Source organism: Tupaia chinensis, unplaced genomic scaffold (genome assembly GCF_000334495.1).
Source record: "Tupaia chinensis unplaced genomic scaffold, TupChi_1.0 Scaffold000315_1, whole genome shotgun sequence".
Taxonomy (NCBI): domain Eukaryota; kingdom Metazoa; phylum Chordata; class Mammalia; order Scandentia; family Tupaiidae; genus Tupaia; species Tupaia belangeri.
In genome coordinates this window covers 2,521,301-2,529,716 of record NW_006159808.1, presented here as the reverse complement: position 1 = coordinate 2,529,716, position 8,416 = coordinate 2,521,301, and the positions used below count along the sequence as shown (strand labels likewise).

Sequence of the window (8,416 nt, the reverse complement as noted above, 5' to 3'; positions counted from 1 at the left end):
GAATGCAGATATTTTAACTGCTCACTTTGTGAGTCAAATTCTTTGCATTTGGGTTCCCTTTGGCTCTGTAAACACACCCAGTAAATTGTTTTTTAATCTGGCATTTATTTTCACTTGACTCATTCTTAAAGACTTCTCCATTTTTTTGTCTTCTGTTCATTTATAACTCTATTAACTTGGAGACACCATTCATTTTGTTAGAAGTGCTTTAAACACATTTCATCTATCAGGATTAATTTTGCTGAATGCACCACCAAATAAATACATTAAAAACAACTGTAACACTTCATTAATCAAAATGTCGACTTCAAGGGATGTGGAATGTCCCCCACCTTAAGAATTTGCTTCCTTTGCTTGTGTTTGTCTACTTGACTACAATATAAAAAGCGATGTGAGATGCTGTCATTTTATTAGAATACACATGCAGGATTTGAAGGTGCAATCCATTATAATTAAGACTAATTAATTATTATATGGTCAAATGAGCAACAAATGCACATGCAAAATCTAAAAAGTTAATTATTTGAAAATTGGTCAATCAATTGTGCATTCAAATGCACATTTGTTTTAGCATGAAGGCACTCTGCACTCCTACAAGGGATTAGGCTAGATTTAAAAAACAAACAAACAAACAAACACCATTAGAGTAAAACGTTTTCAAAATATCTCTGTTCTGTGTGGAAAGAAAATAAATTAAGATCAAATGGATTTGATCCTTAAACACCAAACCTGTTTTTCTTTTCAATAAACAACCTTCAAAAGAAGAAGAAAAAAAACCCTAGTATGCACGCTCATTTAGAATGACAAACAGAAATCAGTCCAGTTTGTCCCTTCGTGGGAGGCATTCCAACTGAACAGAGTCACCAGGCGTTTCCACCAAGCTAAGGAACTGTCCCTGCATGAAGTCCCCTGAATGGCCAGTGTCCAGATGGGGTTGGTCTCTTTTAAGGATAAAACTGGAATCATGTAAAGATGGATGAATTCCGGTCAGCTAAGTAGTTTCAAGCAAGCTCTTTTCATCATCAAATTTCACAAACTGCATAACTAGGGAAGAAAAAAAAAGCAGGGGTGAGGTGGCATGAGAGACAGCCACAATGGCAGCAACAAAAACCCTGAGGAATAAAGCAGAAAGGAGGACCAGCAAAGGAGCCAGGAGAAAGTTCATTGGAGACGCAGGACAGCTCTGAAGTGCAGCTCACATAGGTTGCTGGTGAGATAGTGTCCTGTAGGAGAGCTGCCCGCAGTAAGGGTGGGGAGGAAGTTTCCGGGGAGGGTAAGTAACAGAGTCTAACAGACCCATAGAGTTAGTGCCTGAAATAGGGCCCCAGGCGTAGGGTTTAGGATCAATGTCAGCATGATGTCATCCAGTAGAGGGAGTTATGGAGAACACCAGTAGGGAGACAGTTCTTGAGTCAAAGATTGACATTGAGCATATATGAGGGCACTTGTAAAAGCTTGTGGAAAACAGAATTAAAGTACAAGTTTGTTTTGTTCAAAAATATTTTGAAATATATATTGTACATAATATACATCTCCAGGAACTTGCAGACCTCTCACAGTATGTTCAAGGCACTAGGCTGGCTGACTAGACACGTGATTCCTACCCTCAAGGAGCTCCCAGCCTGCATTGGGAGAGGGAAAGGACAATGGAGAGCAGCGAGTGATTATACCCAGAGAGGGGTGGACACTATCCTCGCTGCTAGCAGTTGACCCATGCGAGAAAGCAAGCCCAGGAATGCAGGACCTTGGCCAAGGTGAACAAAAGGTAGTTGTAGCTTGGATTTTAAGGGCATAGGGTTTATGTAAACAGATAATGTGATAAGAAAATGGGATCAACAGATGGCATAATGGCTATGTCACTGGACTCCCATGTAGTCGACAATGGTTCTAGTCCCAGACCTGGCGGCTTAAAAAATTCACACTGAGCCCGTGTGTGTGCGTGCCTAAAATCCCAAGAGAAGACTGGAGAAGGGATTGCGGCATGGCCATCCCCCCGGGGGATGATTTCTTGCTTTCTGTCTCTCTGTCTCTGTCTCTCTGGTGAGCGCACGTGCCCTATAGCAAAAACCTTTCTATGAAAAAATAAAAAAGAAAGAAAGAAATGGTGTTCAGTTTTTGACCCAGATTTGGGCTCTCTGGATGACCAAAAATCTAAAGTGCCCCTAGATGCTTGAGTGGAACAAAGACATTATTTCTACAATAACCTATTTCAGACCAGGCATTCACTCATTTCTATAGATAAAGCGTCAATGCTTAGGAGCAGTTCATTATTAAAATATCACTAAACATGGGGAACTAAATTATCCTATGTGAGAAAGGAAACAGAAATAGTCTCAGACTTCACATTTTGGAGGCCAGTCCCATAGCCTAGTGGTTAGAGGAACAGGATGCCACGTGGTCAACTGTGGTTGGAGTCCTAGCCCCAGAGGCTTGACAAACACACTGGGTATGTGTGTGCTAGTGCCCCAAATCTGATAGACTAGAGAAACGGAGGAGAAGTGATTGTGGTGTGACCACACTCCATAGGGGGTGCTTTCTTCCCCTCCTCTGTCTCTGTCTCTCTGTTTACCTCCGGGGAATGTACATATTATCTAGCAAATTATAAAAAAAAAAAAAAAGAAACAAAGCCCAAACCAAACCTAAAGAGAATATCTATAAAAAGCAGTCCAGAGAGACAGAGAGGTAGAAAATAGCAAAATATGTCAAAATGGAGGGTATAAGTCACACATACACACACACACACACACACATATACACACACACACACACACACACACACATGCGGGGCTTCAAACGTTTACGACAAATGCATATTATAAACAAACTATGCATGGATTAAAATTTTTTTTTGCACCAAAATAAACTTACACTTTTACTCTATTTCTCTAGCAGCTTTTTGAAGTTTCATTATGAGAAGAGACAGAGAACAAAGAAGAGGAAATGTTTGAAGATGTTATGACCGATACCTTTCCCGAAATGATGAAAGATACCAGTATCACTTAATGAATAAAACAAATTCTAAATAAGGCTATAATTATAAGTAAGTACAAGTCATGATTCTTATGCTCCCACTTCATTAATAACGTAAGAACCATGTACAGAACAGTATCGTGTGTCTCGCCTCCTATCCTTTGTGCTTCTTAAAATTATTTTTTATTGCCAGAGGGCCTGTGTGTGAGAGACAGAGACAGAGAGAGAGAGAGAGAGAGCGCAGGAGCAAGCACTCCCCAATCGGGGCTCGGTCTCACTATAACACTTTTCCTCCATTTCTTTGTCCTGTCAGGATTTGGGGCATGCATGCACATGCGCCTGATGCTGGCATGTTTTTCCAGCCACTGAGGTAGGATTCCCACTCTGGTCAGCCACGTGGGATCCAGCCTTCTATGCCCAGAACTTAACCACTGAGCCATGGAGCTGGCCCTCTCTGTGTTGTTGTCTTACGTTTTAATGCTTAAAGTTCAGTACATCGTCATCGTTGTTTTACTTTAAATCTGCCATCATCTTTTAAATAAATTTTAACAGCATTTTTCATATCAGCTTAACATAGTTATTCTTTTTCCTGTTTTTTATTTCCTCCTGAGTACTCGGTCTTTCATCTGGGATAATTTTCCTTCAGCTTGCGTAAGCTTTCTTTAACATGTTTTATAGGACAGGTCGATTGGCAACATGTTTACCAGCTTCCGTCTGTCTGGAAGAGTTTTTACATAACTCTCATTGCTGAAGAAAAATGTTCCTATGCATCCAACTCTAGTTTGGGAGGGCCTATTTTCTGGTGGTGGTGTTTTTGAGTGTGATTCTTTGGATGTTTTTCTCTCGGTTATGGGTCAGATTTCTGCTTTGTCCAATGTTCTACAATTTTTTCTGCATGTCAGACATTCTGTATGAAAGATTAATAAACTGTTAAATAAATAATATTGATCGCTGTATTTATTTATTTTTGGAGAGATTTTTTGTATAGGGGATATTTATTCCTTTAAAGGACCTGATCATGTTTGCTGTAGGCAACTAGTGGGACTTTTTAATCGAATCCATACTTGGGTTAATGGTCTTCACCTATTAAATGAATTAGATCTATATTTTATTCCTCACTTTCTAGAAAACCTTTTCATGGTCCATGTTATTTTCAAAAGCTGCCTAAAGAAATGTTTAGCTAAATTTCATTTTTCTTTCTTTTCTCTTTATAGAGATGTTTGCTATAGGTTGCATGCACTCGCTAGAGGGACAGAGAGAGACAGAAAGCAAGAAATCACCCCCCAGGGGGGGATCACCACGCCGCAATCCCTCCTCCATTCTCCTCTTGGGATCTTGAGCAAGCACGCACATTGCACCATGATCGACTGTGTGGAAGTCCAGTAATGTAACTGCTATGCCATTGGCTGGTCCCTCACTTCTCTCTTACATGGTTCTGTATTAGAGAAAAGGATTAAGAGTCATTCCATTGTCCTTAAAGCTAGACTCCAAATCATTGCATGTGCCATACATGTACTTTGTACCTCACTGTACTTCACGGTGACAACGTGCCATCATGTGCCTCTCATAGACATCTGCAAGTTTACTGATGCTTAGTGAATGGCTGCCGTCCATTTGTAGGGGTCATCAATGTTTAGGTGGGTGGGCTGTGACTGCTCCTCGTCATGCTCCCTATCACTCTCCCTGTGTGCCAAGGCTTCTAGCAGGGGCAGCTACGTGGCTGTTCCTTAGCCCAGATTGCTGCATGTTGAGGTGGTGGAACCGGACAGAGCTGGGAAGCCAGTGGTGGAAGCACCCTGACCCGCAATGGGGAAGCCCAGGAGAGGACCACCAGTGGGGCCAGGGAACTTGACCACTCCTACACCATGGCCCCATCTTGGTTCTGCTGTTCCTGCTCATTCCCCAGGCCTTTCTCCATCCGGCCTTCTCCACGATTCTGCAATCTGTCCGACGTCTTCAGTAATACGTTTCTGATGGCTCAGCTGCCCCATCACTTCCAACGAGCACAGGCCTCGGCATGGCAAGTGACAAGTTTTCCTGCCCTCCTAGTAACGTGTGCCTGTCCTGTGCTGGGCCAGGCTGTCTGCGGCTGGGAGGGTGGTGACAATGGTTGTATCCAGGGCCCTTGCTACAGCTTCAGCGACCTCTCAGATGTGAGCGCCTTCTAAGTGCTGGGTGCCATTCTGGGTGATGAGGGCACAGAGATAAAGATATGGTTCCTGACAGGGACCAGCACATGGTGTAATGGTTATGTTGCTGGACTCCCACGACTGCAGTTCAAGTCCTGGACCCGGTGGCTTAAAACTCATACCGGATGTGTGTGCATCTGTTCCCAAGATCCTGAGAGGAGAAGGGATTGTGGCATGGCCGTTCCCCCTGGAGGGTGATTTCTCGCTTTCTGTCTCTGTCTCTCAGGTGAGCACATGTGCCCTATAGCAAAAATGTCTCTCAGAAAGAAAAGAAAGGCTGTGGTTTCTGGCTACAGGAAAGCACCGGGCAGCGGAGCTGTGTTAAGCTGACGGTTACAGCAGCGGGTACAATCACATGTCTATGTGACATGACGGGGAGGAGGAGGCTGGGGTCCGCAGGCCCTGGGGTGGAGGAAGGAGTGCTGATATGTGCCTGGGGAGGCAGGTGCTCTTCTCAGGGTGGTGAGGGGAGATGGCTGGCGGGGGGGGGGTTTGAATGTTCTAAACAGAGCAGGTAGCAAGGGCTGGCATTCCCTTCTTGAGGAATACTGAGATGTCACTCAGTTATGGGATCAGATCACGGTGGGACAATGGCGGAAGCGGAGACTGACTATGTAGACGACTGCCTTGCTAAGGATTCAGGATTTGGAGATTAGAACGTATTTCTGGAAAAGAGAGGGTGGGTGCAAATGAGTTAAGAGACAAAGAAACCAGGTAGGCTTGTAGTGTTTTTCTTACTAAATCTCTTATTTTTAAAGGGCTGAAGTAACATCTGTCTTCACATTAGTTCCTATGTTCCTTCTGCAAACACAACTATAATGTCTCACCAGCAGACCTGAGATTTCGGATTTCCAGGTATCAAGACCTAAAAAGTAAGTCATTTCTTCTTGCTCATTTGTTTGCTTTTTAAGACAGATGCTTGCTCTGATGCGGTCCTCCCACTTCTGCCTCCCGACTGGGACTACAGGTGTATGGCAACCACTCTCTCTCTCTCTCTCCTCTCTCTCCTCTCACTAAAGTTAACCGAGCTCTCTCCTCTGGGAAATAGAGGGTAGTACCCACAGTCGGGTCCTAATGTCCAGACCCACTGCTAACCAACTTTGAACCATGGACGTGTGGGCCCGGCGTACTCCGGGAGTTCTCCAGACCTGAGCCTGAACACCCCCGCTCTACCTGGGCTCTCCCTCACAGAGCTGGGAATGTTACCGTTGTGTCACTGCCAGGTCTCCTGCTCCTATGTTATTAATTAATGGTCAGGTTGCCCAGGCCAACCTTGAGTTTGTGATTTCTGTGTCTCCTGAGTTGCTGGGATTATAGATGCATGTTACCATGTCCCGCCTGCAGGTTGGACCAGGAATTGAACTTGGCCTTCCAAGTGATCCTAGCCTGCAGGGCACAATGTCTTAGCAGTGCACAGCACAGCAGCGGGGTCCCTGTGGTGTTTCCAGTCTATGTCTCCCCTTCACATGTTAGTAGAAAGTAATAATAATAATAAGAAGAATAAAACCTCGTTAGTATGAATGGCTAAAACTGAACTTTGAAGCGTCTCTCAATGAATTGAAGAGTCGGTTTCTTGACTTCGTATTTTCCTCGTATGGCCAAAGAAGTGAGTGAAAGCTGAAGTGAGGGGAGGGCAACTCTTAGATGCCAGTGACTGGGGAAGTGGAAAGGCAAAGACCAAGACAAGGTTACAAGAGAGGGAGGTGTCATGGAAAGCAGCGGGACCTCCCAGGTTATTTAACAGAAGACAGCTATCAAAACCACAAGGCCCTGCATGCAGAAGACCTCAGCCAGACTCATCCTGAGTCTGTGGCAAGGTAGTTAAGGCACTGGATCCCACGTCACTGACCAAGTGGTTTGAGTCCTGGACCAGGCAGCTTAATAAACACGCTAGACACATGTGTGTATGCATGCCCCAAATCTCAAAGGCAGGAAGGGATGGAGGTGGAAAGGACTGAGGTGAGGAGAGAGGAAACAAACTTTTAGATTTTAAAAGAAAGAGGAAGAGTAGGTTTCAGAGAATAAAAAAGAGTTGCTAATGGAAGAGGTAAGGGAAACAACACATTATTAGCCTAAGAGAAGGAAGCAAATGATTTATAATAATTATTTATAATAAAGAAAGTTAAAACCCAGACATTTTGAAAAACATTAAGGCTCAGAGTGGCCATCCTCTCCGTGTTGCCATCTGCGGTGTCTGACAGGAGGTCAGAGAAGGAACAGCCATCGGACTCTTCTTGTTGGCGGTCCAGCATGCAATGCCTCAGTGTGACTTCAGTTCTTTGGGTACTGCAGACTAGGGACATGCAATAATTTCCTTTCATATCTTACTGGGATGCCACCTTATCTTGGTTTGGTAAGAGTAGAGCTGTCCGTGGCTCTGAAAATATCTTAGACCCATTTCTGGTAGAGTATGGACCACGTTGTCAACAAGGGCAATTGTTAAACTGGATTATCTTGTACAGTTATGTCTGCCCATTTCCCCATCCCAACATGCATAATCTCTACCTTTCCATCAAGCCTTTGCCCAGTCACCACTTTTAGTGTGGTGACTACTTTAATTTCCCATCTAGGATTAATATTTCCACTTTCTATTCAGTTCTTGGGAAAGTCATGACACATTTTCGCATAGAAAAAGAAAAATAAATCCTTCTTGTTCCTTATGCATACTACTTTCCCTCACATATCTGTGCTTTGTTACTTACCTCGCCATGATTTACTCTTATTAGAACGTGAATTCACTGGTGTCTAACCCAACTCAGCACTTCTTCACAGTGCTAGGTCTATGGTCTTATTCATCTGAGTGGGTAATTTTTTTTTTTTAATTTCAAGAAAAGCAGTTTTAACTTTAATAAATCAAAGAAATGCTAAGGGACTTTGCTTAAAACTTAAAGCCAGGAAACAGGTTAGGATTCTGTTAAAAATAGTAGGTACGTGAACCTATCAACAGCTCAAGACAGGGCAAAAATCCTTAAAATTGGAAAAAAAAAAGCCTAGAAGAAAATCAATGTTTTAGTCAAAAGTCATAAAATGCTATTTTACCAGTTCATCCTCACATACTTAATCTATCTTCTGTTGTGGTTTGATCTTCCCGATTAAATTCTGGGATATAATATTCAACTTCAGACGTGTCCCTATGATTAAGTTGGCCATTTTCTTAGTTTTTGAACTCTTATTTCTGTGTGTATGTATTTAATTTTCCTGGGATAGCACTCCCTTGAGAACTTCTTGGAGATCTGGTCTGGTGTTGGTAAATTCTT

At 43.2% G+C, this 8,416-nt stretch overlaps 1 long non-coding RNA gene across 3 annotated transcripts in view; it reads left to right on the top strand.

Moving 5' to 3' along the window:
* The window catches only part of LOC114008257 (uncharacterized), a 26,155-nt gene that overhangs the window by 8,396 nt on the left and 9,343 nt on the right, over window positions 1-8,416 (top strand). For all 3 annotated transcript variants that reach the window (XR_003549810.1, XR_003549811.1, XR_003549812.1), the window contains exons 3-4: window positions 2,890-3,040; window positions 5,918-6,031. This is a non-coding gene — a long non-coding RNA (uncharacterized LOC114008257). The remainder of the gene's footprint in view (window positions 1-2,889; window positions 3,041-5,917; window positions 6,032-8,416) is intronic.